The sequence below is a fragment of the Parasteatoda tepidariorum genome, chromosome 2 (assembly GCF_982258835.1).
Source record: "Parasteatoda tepidariorum strain Cologne lab strain chromosome 2, Ptep-v5.0, whole genome shotgun sequence".
Lineage (NCBI taxonomy): Eukaryota > Metazoa > Arthropoda > Arachnida > Araneae > Theridiidae > Parasteatoda > Parasteatoda tepidariorum.
Genome location: NC_141756.1, coordinates 111,636,429 through 111,653,216, shown reverse-complemented (window position 1 = coordinate 111,653,216; position 16,788 = coordinate 111,636,429). Strand labels below are relative to the sequence as shown.

The following is a 16,788-nucleotide window of genomic DNA, read 5'->3' as shown; positions in this document are numbered from 1 at the left end:
TTTTTGATTATTAATAAATAAAATACAAATTTAAAAATACTTTTTGCATTAAACTATCGTACTGAAAAGGAATTTTTTAATTATGCGTAATTTTTTTTAAAATTTGCTTTAATGGTTCTAGAACAGGTGTTTCCAACTTGCATGTGGCTGGGGGCCGCTATTAAAAGCACCAATCAAATGGCAGGGCATCTGAAATTAATTTTTTTCTTTTCCTCTCATGCGATATTCAATTCAAGGAATTTAAATAAAACAAGATATTCATTTCCTCTTTTATGCGTTTTAAAATTTACAAATGTAAATAATTTCGCCCAAAATGAGTGGTTTCAAAAAGTTAAATGTGAGAATTTCTTCGAGAAAAATTTCTGATGCGCACATGCTAAATTATATTCACAAAATACAGAAAAAAAACGAAATAAAAAAGAGCAACATAAACGATTATTTTTATATTTGAATAAATATTTTCTTGGATGCAAAACCTGAGAAATAAATTTTTTGCACTTTTGGTATGTTAAATTTCACAGAAACGAAGAAATTAGGTTTTTTGATACGAAAGAAAAGTATTTTAAACACATATAGATTTTTGACGAAAATTGCCCACAAAAATACAACAGCTAATATATTTTAGTCGGAGATGGCCAGTCGGAAACCTCTGTTCTAGAAATATGTAAGAAAATTAAACAGTAAAGGATCTAAAGGTCCAAAATATCGACCACTCTCCTCCATTAAAATACATTTATATAATAGATACATCTATTCAGAAAAAGTAAATTTTTGCTTCTGCCTGTACATATTTATTTTATAACCGTCGTTGAACAGCCGACCCAATGTTCAACTCCGTAGCCTTGTTATTTTAAACCCGATCCCGAAGACTAAGGAAACTCCTGGATCAAGTATCAGGAAAAATTTGACTTCGTGGAGGACTTTTTGATGAAATTAACCCGCATTTGCGTTACGTAGAGACGAAAACCACGAAAACACCCATGGTCAGCCTGACGACAAGGGAATTCTAATCTATAATCCGTCTACCACTGAGGATATTTTACATCAGCACCGTGGTTTTTGAGAGTTGGGTGAGGAATTCGTATCGACCAGCCATCACAGGGAATCGAACCCGGTTAATCTCATTGGATCTATCCCCTGAGCCACAACGGCTCAGCAAATATTTGTTAGCCTATTAGAAGTATACCTCTACCCCAGTAAACCAGTGAAACTGCGTGTCATTAAGTTAAAATCCGAGTATTAGATACAAAGTTGCTTACTGTTTTATTTTTATTTTGCTATTATTACTTTTTATGTTATTTTTTTTTTGTAAAATACTTGGCTTTTACATTGTAATTTTCAATATCTCTGGCAACTTTGTCCCCGCCCCCGTTACTCCTTCCCTTTTAACTTTCATATGAAATTTTAATGAACATTGCCTCCCGAATTATACATATTAGTACAAGCATGTAAGCTTAATTGTAATAATACAATTGGATAAATTTATGAAAAAAACAATGTTCCAGTTTGGGATTCTGTTTAATTATTTTTTTTTTTATTTTCTGAATCATTTTCTATTTAAAAGTATTTATGTTTTTAAAGGTTTTGTTTTTACTTTTTTGGGGGATTTTTAGGCTATCAAAATTTAAAATTCAGTCTTTACTCATGATTCTTCAAAAGGAAAAATAAAAAAATATATTATCCTTTTCTTTGCAAAAATTGTCACAAAAAAGTCAAATGGTGTTGTCAAATACAGGGTGTTTATGAAGTCCCGGACCCGTTTTGATGTTTAATAACTCATAAAATAATAAAGATGGTTTAAAATTAATAACATAATTGGCTAGACAGAATCAAAAAGTTTCATGACCCTTGTCAATGAACTTCCACGTGTGCCCCCTTTGTCGCACGGAGAATATCAAGTCGATAGTTAATTACAAGCCAGGTAGCGGCAAGCATGTCGGCATCCACCATAAAATCTGCGCTTTCTCTTGTGGTGTATGAATTCTTCTTAATATCTGCTCGAATAAAACATCACATAGAAAAGTACTACATAGAACAAACACATCAAAAGTAAACATAACATTGCAATAGTTGTCAAAAACAAAAGAGAGAAAAATGAAATTAATAAGCAGACGATATTTAGAAAAGTACAGATATTTAGACTGGAAAATTAAATTATCTGAAATTAACCACACGCGCAGACGATATTTACAAAAGTAAAGATATTCAAACTTGAAATGGAAAATATATGAGTTATTCAATCAATAAATGCCATAAGTTTGTTTATATCTTCATTATTTTATGAGTTATTAAACCTCAAAATGGGTCCGGGAATTTATAAACACCCTGTACTTTATAGAATATTATATACAGGATATCTGCTACAATTTAGATTTTCAAATTCATGACTTTCCATGACTAATTCCAAGAATTTTTCATGACTTAACGAAGTTACTATTTTCTCCGATAAAAACACACCATAATATAAAAAAACATTATAATAACATTAATTGAAATGATAGGTATAACCAAAACTGTTATACTCTGCACCGTCATACTTGTATTTATAGATTTTAAATCTAAAAAACAGTGTAAAGAAATAATTTTTTTTTTTTTTTGGTTAATGGCGGGCACTTGGGACTATGTAAAGAAAGAGTTGAAGCAATAAAATAGCTAGGAAAAAAATTCAAAAGCAAATAATTTTTTTTCTGTTTTTCTGCAGAATTATATTCTAAAGATACTTTTCTTGTTCATCGGAAAGGAAAGAAATACTCTTGATTTTCCTGTTCTCATTTCGGAATTTAAAAAAAAATTCACCAATGACTGACTTGCTTCAGCTAGAATTTTAAATTGATAAAATAAAAATAAAATAATAACAAAAATTCTGAAATCACAGAAGTTTTAAAGATAATTCGCTCTAGAAATGATGATTTTCCTTTCCTTTTATTGAAAGAACACCATAATTTTTAAAGAATATGATAAAAACATTTTATATTTAAATAAAATATGACTGCGAGTGGGGATTCTGTTACAAATTCAGATATTTGGGTCACATAAAATCAAAGGGGGATTTTATTTTAAAAACTTGACTTTTCGGAGACCTAAATTCATGATTCTTCTTTTAAAAAAATAGTTAAAATCATGACATTTCATGACAAATTTTGTTCAACCCCGAAATTCATGACTTTCCAGATGCGCAGATATGTATAAGACAAAACTATTTTAGTTAAAAAACAAATTTCTGTTGAAACTTCTTTTAAATTATTAATTCAATTTGTATTTAAAATCATTCACTCGATGTATAGATGTTCCACAATAAATTACGTAATTTTATTTATTAATTTCACTTCCGAATATTTTTTTAAAACATATGAATTCTTATTTATTCATTTATTATTTTTATAGCGCTAACTAGACGTTTTTTTAAATCGTAATTCCGCAATTTCGATAATTCTCCTAGCTTAAGGTTTAAATATTTATTACTACGGATTCTAAATATTTATGATCTGCTGTTTAGTTTGACGTTTTTATGGAGGAAATAACTATAAAAAATGCTCATAATCTCTTAATAGTAAATACCTTTTTTAGCAAAAATCTTATCCTGAATCTTTTAAAAAAATGCTTAATGCACAAAATGGACTCTAGCAATTTATAAACTGAAATTATTTAATGAAGATTATCGCAAAAATAAAAAACCTGGCTTTTAGAACACATTGGCGAACGCAGTCTCAAAACCGCCTTATCCAAGAACAAGATTTTTGTAGTGGCTCTTAGAAAAATATAATTTAATCCATTTTTCCTTAAAATTGTTAACTCAGTTTTAAAACGCGTGCAAATACGTACGTTCTCAACATCAAAGAGAAGATATTTTTGTTGTTGCATCAAAGACTGACATTTTTAAATATGTTTGAAAATCCTATTTATAACATAAAACTAAGTTCTTTTTTGTATCACAATTCCGCTATTTTAAGGATGTTTTTATTAAACTGCTGCAAGTTTGAAGAACTTTTTTGTAGACTTCCAAGTAATTAAGAGGGTTTTGGTCGTTATGACTCTTAATGCATCCTCGCTAAAAGCGGATGAAGATAAACGTTGAGGGTAAAATATTGATTAATTTTAAATACATATTTACTCACGATATTTCATAACTGTCACTGTACAGCCGACCCAATTTTTTTGGGTTTACGACTACTAATGTTTAACTCCGAATTGTCCTTGTAATTTTGAACTCAATCCAGTCAAAATTACAAGGCTTCGGAGTCTCAAATTCGCCTTCGTGGGGGACTTTTTGATGGAACAACCCGCATTAGCGTTACATGGAGACGAAAACCACGAAAACCTCCCACGGTTGGCCTGATGGCAAGGGACCTCTAATCCATAATCCTTATATCACTGAGGATACTTTACGTCAGCATTGTAGTCGGTGCAAACTGGATGCGAAATTCGTATCGAGCAACCATTGCCTGGATTCGAACCCGGTCTCATTGGAAGACGAATGCTCTATAACGTGAGCCATCACATCTCTACTTCACGATCTTGCCATAAATGAGTATAGTCTGGATTTTGTAAAATTTACAAACTAATTTTAACCACTTGAAACTTGCTATTTATTATACATCGAATTTATTTCTAAAAATAACTTTATAACAACGTGGTGCAGTGTGTGAATGAAATTAAAATGTGGCATGCAAATATTTCTGTCGCAGTAATCTCATATGCTTCAAAAAACGTCGTTTGCAGCACCATCTATGAAAGGACATAATAACGAATTTTGAAACTTAATAAAAGAATTTTTATTTTGTTTCTTAAACTCAAAGCAGCAGAACCGTACATTTATACAATCGACCGTTTTTCTTTTATTGATTTTTCAAATAGTTAGTCATTTTTGGGTATCTCGGGATTTTATAATGCTTTTTTCGTACATAAAATAATTCCTTTTCAGAAAATAATTTTTTTGTGTTCGTAAACTTGGTTAATACGTAATATAAGGGTTATGATCACGAACTGCTAAGATTAAGATTACTTGATTTTATTTCACTCCTACTAAAAAAATAGGATTTTTTTAGTTCCACCTTTTTGATTATTGTCCTTCAATTGAATTAATAAAATATTTATTATCAAATAAAGTAAAATTCTTCAACTTTTAATGCATTCAAAAGAATAAAACACATTTCATTATTCATTCCTGTACGTTTCCTTTTGCATTAGTTATCTTCTTAACTATTATAGATTGAGGCTGACATACAGAATTATATTTTCGAAATAAAATTTTATGGATCTTGCCCAAACGATCTTTAAAACATCCATTCTCCTATTTGAGGGTTTGGAATGTACCATCAGCATGTCAAAATTAATATTTGCTGGAGGGATTGGAATTTTTATCCTTCATCGATTGGTAGAAAGCTAACTCGATTAATAACGTAAAAAGAGGGGGTAAAAAAATTCTTTAAGACCGAAACTACAACTTAATACTATATAGAGGAACGATTCCAAATATGAGAAACTCTTCCTAAAATTAAGATTAGAACATAACAAAAATGATGTCCGTTGTTATTATATTTTATTTTATAACCGTCCTTGGACAGTTGACCCAATTTTTGGGTTTACGACAACTAATGTTCAACGCCGTAACCTTGTAATTTGGAACCCAATTCAGAAGACAAGGGAATTCCTGGATCATGTATTGGGAGAAATTTGCCTTCGTGGAGGACTTCTTTTTATGGAACTAACCCGCATTTGCGTTGCATAGAGAGGAAGACCACGAGAACCTCCCACAGCTAGCCTGACGGCAAGGGGACTCTAACCGTCTACCACAGAGGATATTTCACCTCAGCACTGCGGTCGGTGCAAGCTGGATGCGGATTCGCATCAACCAGCCATCGCCGGGACTCGAACCCGGTTCACTTCATTGGAAAGCGAACGCTCTATCCCATGAACCATTGCGGCTCTTATTATTATAATATTTAATGTAAATGGGTTAAAATCATTAAAAATCGGCTCACTGTTTATTTTAGATTATTAATACTTGTATATTCCCATATAGCAAAAATTCTTCCGTAGTAGCTCCCACGGAGGAATCGCTCACCCTCCCCCGGAGATCCCGACTTTTCCAGAATTCCTCCCGCGGAGCTCCTCAGTAATGCAAAATGTCCGCACCTTTCAATTCCTCAGTCCCTCCGACGGGCTTCCCGAAAGTCACTCCATTGGAGCAGCCGAGGAAGAACGGTTAGGAAGTTTCAAGGTCACATACTTTCCGATGGCTTTCCCCGGGCAGTCTCATAAGGAAGAACTGAGGAAGTTTCAAGGTCACATACTTTCCGACGGCTTTCCTCGGGCAGTCTCCTAAGGAAGTACTGAGGAAGTTTCCACAGGGCAAAATTTTTAGTAAATCCGTACTCCGGCTATACAAGTTAATATAGTTTTTTAGTTATATTTCTTTTGATAAATTTCAAATTATAGCCCATTTGTAACACTGATGCTCAAGTGAAATAATATTGAATTTTTGATTATTTTCATTACATACCTCCTCAGTCTTATTGTCTTTAAATATTTTATTTAAAAATAGATTTTTAAATTGAAAAAGAAAACTTGAAAATTACTGCTACAAAAATTGTAGCAGCAATTTTCTACTAAAAGCAATGATTCTCAATTGGAAACTTAATTCATTAGCATGAAAAACACTGCATATAACATATTTAATAAAAACAATGTGCATTGCAACTTATTTTATTAGTTAACGGAAATTTCAAATGAAGAATATTGCGTTTAATATAGAGCTGCTGACAGTTGAAAAAAAATGTGCGTACATGTTGCTTAAATTTTTTTTTAATATACAAAAGTGACATTTATTGTCACTTATGACATATGTTATTCATTTTAAGTAATTGTTACTTTTCGAAAATTAAACTTAACGTAATGTTTACTACAATATCTAAAATGTTCTTTAATTTACTCTAGGATTAAAAATATAAAAAAGTTCAAAGAGGAATAAATTCATACCAGTAATCACTTCTAAGTCCTGTTTTCCAACTGAAAGCATTTATATGTCAATTGATAATTTTTTAGTATTTGAAACTCTGCTTCAGCAATATGTTACTTTTTAAAGATAAACTTTAGATATCACAGTAAACATTGCATTAACTTTCACTCTAGGATAAAAATTAAAAAAAATAAAAGCTTAAATTGGAAAAAAAACACAAAACAAATGTTAATTAGAAATATTTTTTCAAATTTATTAAAATTAAGAAAGTTTTTTTTTAAATTTTTTTACAGTTTGCTACATTTCTCTTTACAATGGCGCAGCCAACTCTGGTCATGTTGGTTCCTTCATGTTAGCATTCGTAATATCGCTGTGATGAATTCGTACAACATCTAAAATATAAAAACAGAAATTTTTTATTTTAATTACAATTGAAAGGAAAAAAGAACTACTGAGAGGTAGAATAAAAACTTTATATTTGTTTTTTATACACTGGAAAAATTTATATGTATTTTTTTTTACTAATTTCGAATGGTATTTAAGCTGCATATTAAGCGCTGAATTTTATTTGAAATTTTTACATTTAATGTTTTTTATAAATATAAAACAATATTTAAAAAAAAGTCTGGGTACAAGAATTCACAATAACGTAATACCTTTCCTTTAAAATATCCCTCCTTGATTAGAAAAAAAAAATATATAAAAATTCCCATAATTTTGAGAGCTTGAGATCTCACAGGTGAAAATTTATAGTTTTGTTTTTAATAGACTGAAGCTAGTAATTTCTTCATCTATTTTCAGAGACTCCTCCTGAGCTTCATCTAAAATATTACTTTTTTTTGCATTTAGTTCTTCCATTTGGCTTTCGGCTTCCCTTTTTCCTTTGCCGAAGTCTTCTTTCTCCTGTTGGTGCCTTTTTTCTTTATCTTACACATACCTCCCAGGTGAATTTCGGATACTCAGAATTAACTGCTTGCTGATTATGAAGTCACTTGCTTACCTTGAACAGTTAAACTGGCAAACACAATTCGTCTGGCAGTCAAACTTTCTTCTGTCATGTTGTCCCACAAGAATCGAGAAGTTCTGATTTCGCGGAATTTATTGCAAATTTCCAGGTTTGATGAAGACATTTCTAGGTTTTTGTAATATCTTCACAAATTTCTCTGAATTTTCAATGGGTGATAAAATTTTCTGATTCTTCACTGATTTCCAGGTTCAGTCGCCACAGAAGGAATGTTTTGCCCCCATGTTGAAATTAGAAATGTTTACTAACTTTCAGCGATGTGATTTTCAGCTTTTTTTTGACGTTTGTAAAGAAATGCAGTTATAATTTAAGAATTTGAAAAATAAACATAAGGCCTTTATAAGGCTTCAATATAAAATTAAGGCCTTTTTATGGGCCCTCAATCTTCTCTCCTTCAAATAAGGTCTTTTTAAGGTGCGTGGGAAGCCTGATGGAACTTTCAAATTAATATTTTGATGAAATATGTAGCTACTGTAAGCTCTATTAGGAAAAACAAACTTAAGATGTGAGAAGTAGCTCATAAGGCTTTAAATATTTTTTCTAATCCTGAAAAACATAAGATTTAGACACCATTCTCAAAATCATAGGAAAGTGTAAATTTAGAAGACAAGAGGTTTTATCTTTTTATTATTAATTTAATAAGGGTGATAAGATACATCTTCAGGATGAATTTTTTATATTTAATTTTTCAGAATTTTTAAAACTTTTTTGTATTTACATTGTAAATATTAACTAGAAAGGTTTTTAAATAAAACATTTCAAAAAAGGTTTAAATACATACATCCCTTTCACTGACTAACTAATCAGTTTGTAGCATTTATACAGCTTTTTTCTCAATAAAACTGCTTCTTATTAATAGTTAAAACAGCAGAAAATTAGAAAAATAAATAAAAGTATAAATAATTATATTTTAAAGGTATTAAAACGAAATACTACATTAGAATTAAATACCTGCAAAAACACTGCATATTTCCAATTCAGCAAATGGTCGTTTTTTGTTGGTGCCAAAATAACTGAAATTAGCAGCTAGCTGTGGGGTGATTATATGTTGGAGGAGACGATATATTATATTTGGTACAGTATTTCCTCCTATTTTTCGCAGATCAGATATCTGGAAAACAAAATGAAATTACTCATTATTAAAGAAAAAATTACTTAATATCTGTGCAAAAAGATTTTTTATAAATTTTTAATAGCTACTGTAATTACAAAATACGATTAAAATTCAAAATGGGATAAAGAGCAGAGTATTTACATTATTTCTTAATAGAGGGTAGTAAAAAACCAAGCTATTGTATTTGTATTTATTGAATTTTTAAAAATAACTGTATCTCTAAATAAAATATAATAGGATTTGAATGTGTATATAAATTTTATTACTTCAACAAATGTTTATTCACCAAGTTTAAATTCTTTTTAACACGTTCGCTGTTTAAAAAGCATTGCAATAACCTAAGTGGAATTAAAATCAAGAACTAATGAGTAAACACTGACTTTGATATTGATATATGACAGCAATAAAATGAAATTGTCACCGAAAAAGTTAAAAGAATTAAAAAATTTTAATTATTAAAGAAATGATGGATCTGGTTTAATGATAAGCACTTAACTGCGTTTTTCATCATGAGATTGTTTACAAATTGCTATGGGGAATAGAACACCATTAATAATGGAAAAGTTATGTGACTTAAAAAATTTATATAAAATCAGAGGGAGGGGATAAAATAAAATGAAAGATGTCGTTTAATCAGAAACAGTTGGGAAAAAGAAATATAAAAATTTTAGATAAAAATATAAACTGCAAGATATTAATTAAAGTTGTAACGTATCAAGCTATATTAAGAAACAGTTCTATGTTTTATTAAAAAAACGTTTATTTCACACCACAACACATACAGTAACGAATATAAAGTACCCGTAACGGGATAATGAAAAGATCATAAAACAACAAGAAAAACCCGTAACGGGATATAAGGAAACTTACCCGTAGCGGGATAGATGAGAACCTAAATTCCACACAAAACTAATTTTAAAAAATGAACAACTTTCTGGTGTTCTAATTTTATCGTCTGCTTTTATTTTTTTAAATTTATCTTTTTATATGCTTCTTTTATTTTATTTATGCTTTTGCCAGCCCGTTATTTTTTTAATATTTTTACTTTTATTCATACTTTTGCAAACCAATTATCTTTCTTATATTTTCAGACTTTAATAAAGTGTACAAAGTCAGCGTTAACAAGCGGCAAAATTTAACATAGCGAAAACCTATACCCAATCGCGACATATTTTGAAAATATACAAATAATAAAAGTACCACACCACCGGAAATTAGAAACTTAATAAATTCCGATAGATAATCACATAAGCGTTTGCAACAAAATGTTTTTGACCAAGAATGAGATCGAAAAAATATTAAAATAAGTAGCCAAAGTTAGCGAAAGATTCCACTTGTGGTGGCTGATATTCTAATCCTAAATCAATGGAACATCGAACTTCAAACACTCAAAAATGCGAAAATTGGCCATAATTTTATATTTATTTTTAATTAAAAGACGTTGTTGCTGTTTTTACAAAGAATTTAAAGATTTATCTTATCATATTAAAAATGTAAGAATTAATATTTATACTTACTTGCTAATGAAAATCCATCAGAACCCAAATCCCAATTGAACATTGATCACAAACTCATTTCTAATACGTAGAGCTTTGCCAAGCATCCAGTAATCGTAAGTCGGAGTGGTGAACGAATGAGACCAATTATGATGCTCCTATGGAATAACGAAGGAGCAAAATCCATAGGATAGATTTCTTGCGGATGACCGGTGGAGGAAAATCCGTAGGCGATGTTTCCGAAGGACTTCCTACGTATCGTTATCCGTAGGAATGTTAGAATGGAATTTCCCTCGGCGTTCCTTTATTTATCCGCCTCTTCCTTCGGAAGAAAGGGACGCATTTGGGAGGTCCTAGGGAATGTTTTCGGAAGATGAGTGCTATATGGGTTATATCTGACGTACAGTGCGCAAAAAAATAAACGTACCAGCCTGAATAACTTTTGATCTAAAGATTGGATCTTCAAGCTCTACAATTAAATTTTAAAGGAGGGACTTTAAATATGCCAATTAATATGCAGACAATATTTTAAGTAACGAAATCAGACACAAAAATATTCTTTCTCTGAATAAACATACCTTTTTTTCAATGGTATCGAATTTCTAATTCTCTAAATACAGAGGGAAGCCGCAATCTGGGAATTAGGAGCTCTACAGTTTGGTGTGAAGAACGATCCAAAGTTTTGACCCCTTAATGTTGATTTCATCTTTTGTATATTTCACCATATCTTGAGAACTTTTTAAGCGAATTGAAAACTTTTTGCACGCAATTATGAAATTTGGTTTTCCAAAGATAATTCCATACAAGCACAACTTTTAGTAAATATTTATTATTTTATTTAATAATAGTAAAAAAAAACTTTGAATTGTAAACTATATAATTTTTGCATCATTTTTAAAAATGTAATTTTACAGGGCGAAATACAAAATTTGTACAAAATTGATCAAATAGTTCCTTAGAAATCGATTTTTAAATATGCGACTTTTTTAAAATTTGATTTCTGAGAAACTAGTTGCTCAAATTTTATGTTATCTTTTTTAAATTTTATAATCATAAAAATGATGTAAAAAAATTATATACTTCACAATTAGAAAAACTTTTCAACTATTCTTAAATAAAATAATAAGAACAATAAATATTTACCCAAAGTTATTGTTTGCATGGAATTATCTTAAGATGAACGAATTTTGTATTTGTTTACAAATTTTTTTTAATAAGTTTAAAAAGTTCTCGAAATACGACGAAGTACGGGAAAAAAAATTTACATTAAGTGATCCAAACTTTGGATCGTTTTCCTGACCAAACTATGGAAACCAGATTTCCCAAATTGCGGCTACCCTCTATAATTTAGTGGTGTCGGATTTCGTAACTTAAAATATTGTCTGTACTAATTAATTAGCTTATTAGATGTCCCTCTAGTGACCATTAAGCTTGAGTCCAACTACGTGAAGATCCGATCATTAGATCAAAAGTTATTCAGAGCAGTCCTTTCTATGCACATTGTACATGTGACCGATATAAATCATTAGGAATTAACTCAATTTGCAAAGCCATGAATAATGTAGTGTTATCTCAAAAATTATAAATGTAAATGTAATGTTTTTGGTTAACAAGTCTTTGGTTAAATCATTTATAATTTTGACTATAGATAATTTTATGATATAAAAAAAGATAGAATAGAACATAACAATAAGTAATCACTCGCATTTGCAAATAATTATACGCTTCAAAGATGAGCACAACAAAAGAAATTTTTTTAAAGACCATCTGCGCTAGCACTACAGCCAATATATGGTGTTTGTTTTCTTATTGTCGTATTTCACGCGTATTTTCAATTGTTCTTGGTTGAATCCACCATTTGTCTTTCTTCGGTTGCAGGAGGGGTGTCGTGTTTCAGGAAACTCTTGCAAATTTGGAATCTTCTCTTGCTTTGCTTAAGAAATAACTGATTAAAACATGTTATTTTGTTTAATCTTCGCAAAATTGTAAATTTTCCAGCCTCTTTTGGACCACCGCTAATGTCCACTTTGCAAAATAAAGATTTTTGAACGTCCCATTGTAATTATTCTTTTCTATTCTATTAAGGTTGCTTATTATATCGAGGAATAAAATAAGAGATTTCAATAAAAAATGTTTCCTTCCAAAATTCTTTATTAATCACCTTAATAGCAAAATGTTGCTGCTAATAAAATCTTATAACAACCCCTTACAAAAAATAAGGTATTTTTGAGGTTGAAAGATATAAAAATACTCTTGGGGTAGAAAATGAAGTTATGTTTTGCACCAAAAATAACCCTCAATTATTAAACCTAAATTTCAACCTAATTTACACGTCGCAAAAACCTCATATATAACTCAGACAAAAAATTCAGTTTAGATTGGGTGAAATTATTCACTCCTCAAATATACGTATTTTCTCGCTGAAAAAAAAATCCATACACCTCATAAACAACCTTCCTAAGCTAGTTGCTCTAAAGTAGAGTTCCCTCAACATCAAAACGAAATCAAGTGAGAATAAACAATTTCATACACTTTGATTATATCATCTTGGGAGGTTGATATTTTAAGGTTGTTTTTGAAATCAATTTCGAATAAACCTCAAATCAACCTTGACACCTCATATAAACCTCCAAAATACCTTAAACTTTAGTAAATATATCATTTCAAAATCATTATACAAGTTATATATATTATGCCTTTTATATATAACACTGTAATGCCTGTTTTTTGAAACCTTTCCAAAAGCGTACGTATTTTCTCATATAACATAATGAATAGAGAGTTTATCTATAAAAATGTAATGCTACAATTGTCTAGTAATAATTAAAACATCATCTAATGTAAATTGTTTATTTCAAATAAAGTAAAGATACAAAGCTGGAAAAAAAGTAATTATAATTAAATGTAAACAGATTCCTTTATATTTTGTAACATACAAAACACGATTTTGCAATAGTTATTTCAAGGGTGGTACAAATGCTCAAAATAAATTAAAGCACAAATTTTGTGACTAATAAACTATTTTAAATTGTGTTATCTTATCTTTTAAAAAAAATATTAAGCAAAAAAATAATAAAACAATAATTTAATATGGATATTGAGCTTGGTGCAATTTTACAATCAATATCGAGGTAAAATTTTAAAAAGCAATTTTAAATCTCATCATCTAGTTATAAGCAATCGGTTTTTTGATTTAAATTAGCTTATCAGTTTTTTGTACAAAATCCCGTCTGAACAAATTAAGCTGCAAAAACAAATAAGAAAGTTACTGGTTTCCATAATTCCGGGTACATGATAGCTATTTCAAAGCGCTTGAATTTTCAAAATTTTATTATTGACATTACAAAATTTATTGATCAAGCATTTAATAGTTATTTCAAGGTTGGTACAAATGCTCAAAATAAATTAAAGCACAAATTATGTGACTCATAAACTATTTTAAATTGTGTTATCTTATCTGTTAAAAAAATTTTTAAGCAGAAAAAGAATAAAACAATAATTTAATATGGATATTGAGCTTGGTGCAATTTTACAATCAATATCGAGGTAAAATTTTAAAAAGCAATTTTAAATCTCATCATCTAGTTATATGCAATCGGTTTTTGATTTAAATTAGCTTATCAGTTTTTTGTACAGAATCCCGTCTAAACAAAATAAGCTGCAAAAACAAATAAGAATGTCACTGGTTTCCATAATTCAGGGTACATAATAGCTACTTCTTTTTGTAATCAAAGCGCTTGAATTTTCAAAATTTTATTATTGACATTACAAAATTTATTGATCAAGCATTTAATTTAATTACTGACGATAAAATTTATTTCAGAATGATCAAAAGAGAGGTTTTGTATATTTTTGAACTGTTTACTTATTTCCTTAACACTTATCGATATATCTTCACATCGATATATCTCCGCCTCGCATATGGTATTAAATTTGGTGTCGCTCTTGTGCGAGTCCGAAATCTATGATAAATATTCTCTGTAAATTTATGTATTCATTGCTTTTGGCTATGAATATCGACATCTTGTCTATACCGAAGGTAAACATTGAAAAAAAATGAATACCATTTGTATAACTATCACTATGCATGCTATATATCTCCAGTTTAACACTAGATTGCCCAAGGAAGTCATTTTGACTGCTTTTTCATTTGCAAAAAACGTACAAATAATAATGAATAAATTACTTTTTTTTCCAAGTGAAGTAAATTTTTTTATTGTTAATATTTACTAATAATTTGTTATATAACTGCAAATAATATCAAAAGTATTAAAAATTAATTAGACAAATTTCTTTACACATTAGTTATTCTTTCACAATGCAGTAATTTTTACTGCTTTTGGGCAATTTAGGTATTAACTCTTTCTAGTGTTAAGTATTCACTAAACAAAGCAAACACAAAGCCTCGCAATTTATTCTGATTCAGCTATCGCCCCCCTAGCCTCAGGCACCCCCTGAGGACCGTAACATCCACGCTGGGAACCAAGGATTTAATCTAAATTTTCCAAGCAGGCGTCTTGAATTTCAGTAATGGATTTAAATTTATATTTCTCCCTGAGTAATTCATTTTCATAAAATTAAGAGATGAAATGCTTTTAGAAGAAACCGGTTAATTACATTTATATTAACTTTTTTGTACTTTTGTTCATGTAATTAAACGATATATAAATTCACCTATCATGCCATAGAAAAAAAATTAACTGATTATATGGTGTTTGGTTTATTCTATACTTCTTAATTTGTAACATTCCTCTACACAGGTGGTGCTAATTAAAAATATTAATTAGAGCAATTCCAATTGTTTCTTTTTGTTGTTTTATTAAAGAAACAATGGAAAATATTAAAATCACTGACTATAAGTATTAATTCTATCGTGAAATGCAATAGTACTTTCATAATTTCATCGCAATTCTTGGTTATTCTTGAACAGTATAATCTTAGAAAAAAGAATTACACTAACAGAATGGAATAAAGAACTATATTAACAGACTAACTACTGAATAAAGCTGTAAATTATAGTGTTAATTTAATCATATCAACTGTGTATTATAAAAGTGATGGACGGTATTTAAGTTCAAGGATTTAAAATACCCGATATTTTCTAAATTTCAACAGTACTTTTAAAATTCCATCTGAATATAATCGATAGTTGTTGAAAACATAGAAAAAGTTATTTTCGAATAAAACCGATTAAAGTTATAATTATTAAGTATTACTTGAATCATTACGGTTGTTCTTTTTCTCTATATTTATTGCAGAGGGAGAAGATATTAAAATTCAATAACATAGTGTTCTGTAAAAGATATTCAACTACTTATAAATTCCTTTAATGCCTTTTTAATTCAAGATGAATTCTCCCTGTTGCTGTCGAACAACGATACGAAGAAAAACTGGTTATTGAGACACACATTTTGAATGAAACTATATATTTTGTTTTAAATTATTATAGGTGAAATAGTATGTATTGTAGCATTATTGAATAATCTGTTCCTTAAAATCTGCCGTCTTTTTGTACTAAATGGAAAAGTGAAAAGGATTTAATTAACCTAACTTGCTTCCGGCTCATTGCCTATATACATTTAGGCTCATTGGAAAATATATTATGCATTGATCACTTCATAACTTTTTACACGTCTATAACTAAAGCCTTTAACTAACGTGCCCTTATAGCCTTTTTATAGTTCGTTCACCAGGAGTTGGCACTTGGCTCCGCCTTCATCACGTGGTATAGGACGATACTATTTGGGAGAAGGTAGCGAGCAATCCTGAACAAGATTGCTATTTGGCGATCGTATGGCAAAAATATTTATTTCGCCAAATTTATGAGCATTTTTTTGATTATTTCACAAATTTGATGATATTTCGCCCCTTTTTCATAGTATTTTTCTCTTTTGAGTAAATAGCCTTTTTGAGACATTTTCTTTGGGAAACAGCAGTTTTTAAATTTAAAATATATTTAATCAGTCAGAGAAATGAAAGGTATAATAGCAGATGATAAAGTGAAGTAAGTGACTGAAAGAAAAGTCACTATTCGTGTTTGGGGCGCATTAAAGGTAGTCTCAATTTCAAGCGCGGAGATGTTTCTCTTCTTACTCCCGTTCTGAAATGAACTCTGCGTCCAAGGAGGTGGAGACAAGTGCCAACTCCTGGTGAACGAACTATAATTCAAGATGAATTCTCCCTGTAGATATTGTAG

The 16,788-nt window shown here is 29.7% G+C and overlaps 1 protein-coding gene and 1 long non-coding RNA gene across 2 annotated transcripts in view; one reads left to right on the top strand and one right to left on the bottom strand.

Annotated features, from left to right (window-relative positions):
• Positions 1-16,788, top strand: part of LOC107445755 (transient receptor potential-gamma protein-like) — a 108,032-nt gene that overhangs the window by 9,716 nt on the left and 81,528 nt on the right. The gene's annotated exons all lie outside the window — the stretch shown is intronic.
• On the bottom strand, positions 7,213-10,185 carry LOC147816046 (uncharacterized). Its single transcript, XR_015431613.1, has 3 exons — positions 9,967-10,185; positions 8,934-9,093; positions 7,213-7,350 (listed from the first exon to the last, which is right to left on the bottom strand). It is a non-coding gene; the product is annotated as an uncharacterized LOC147816046 (long non-coding RNA).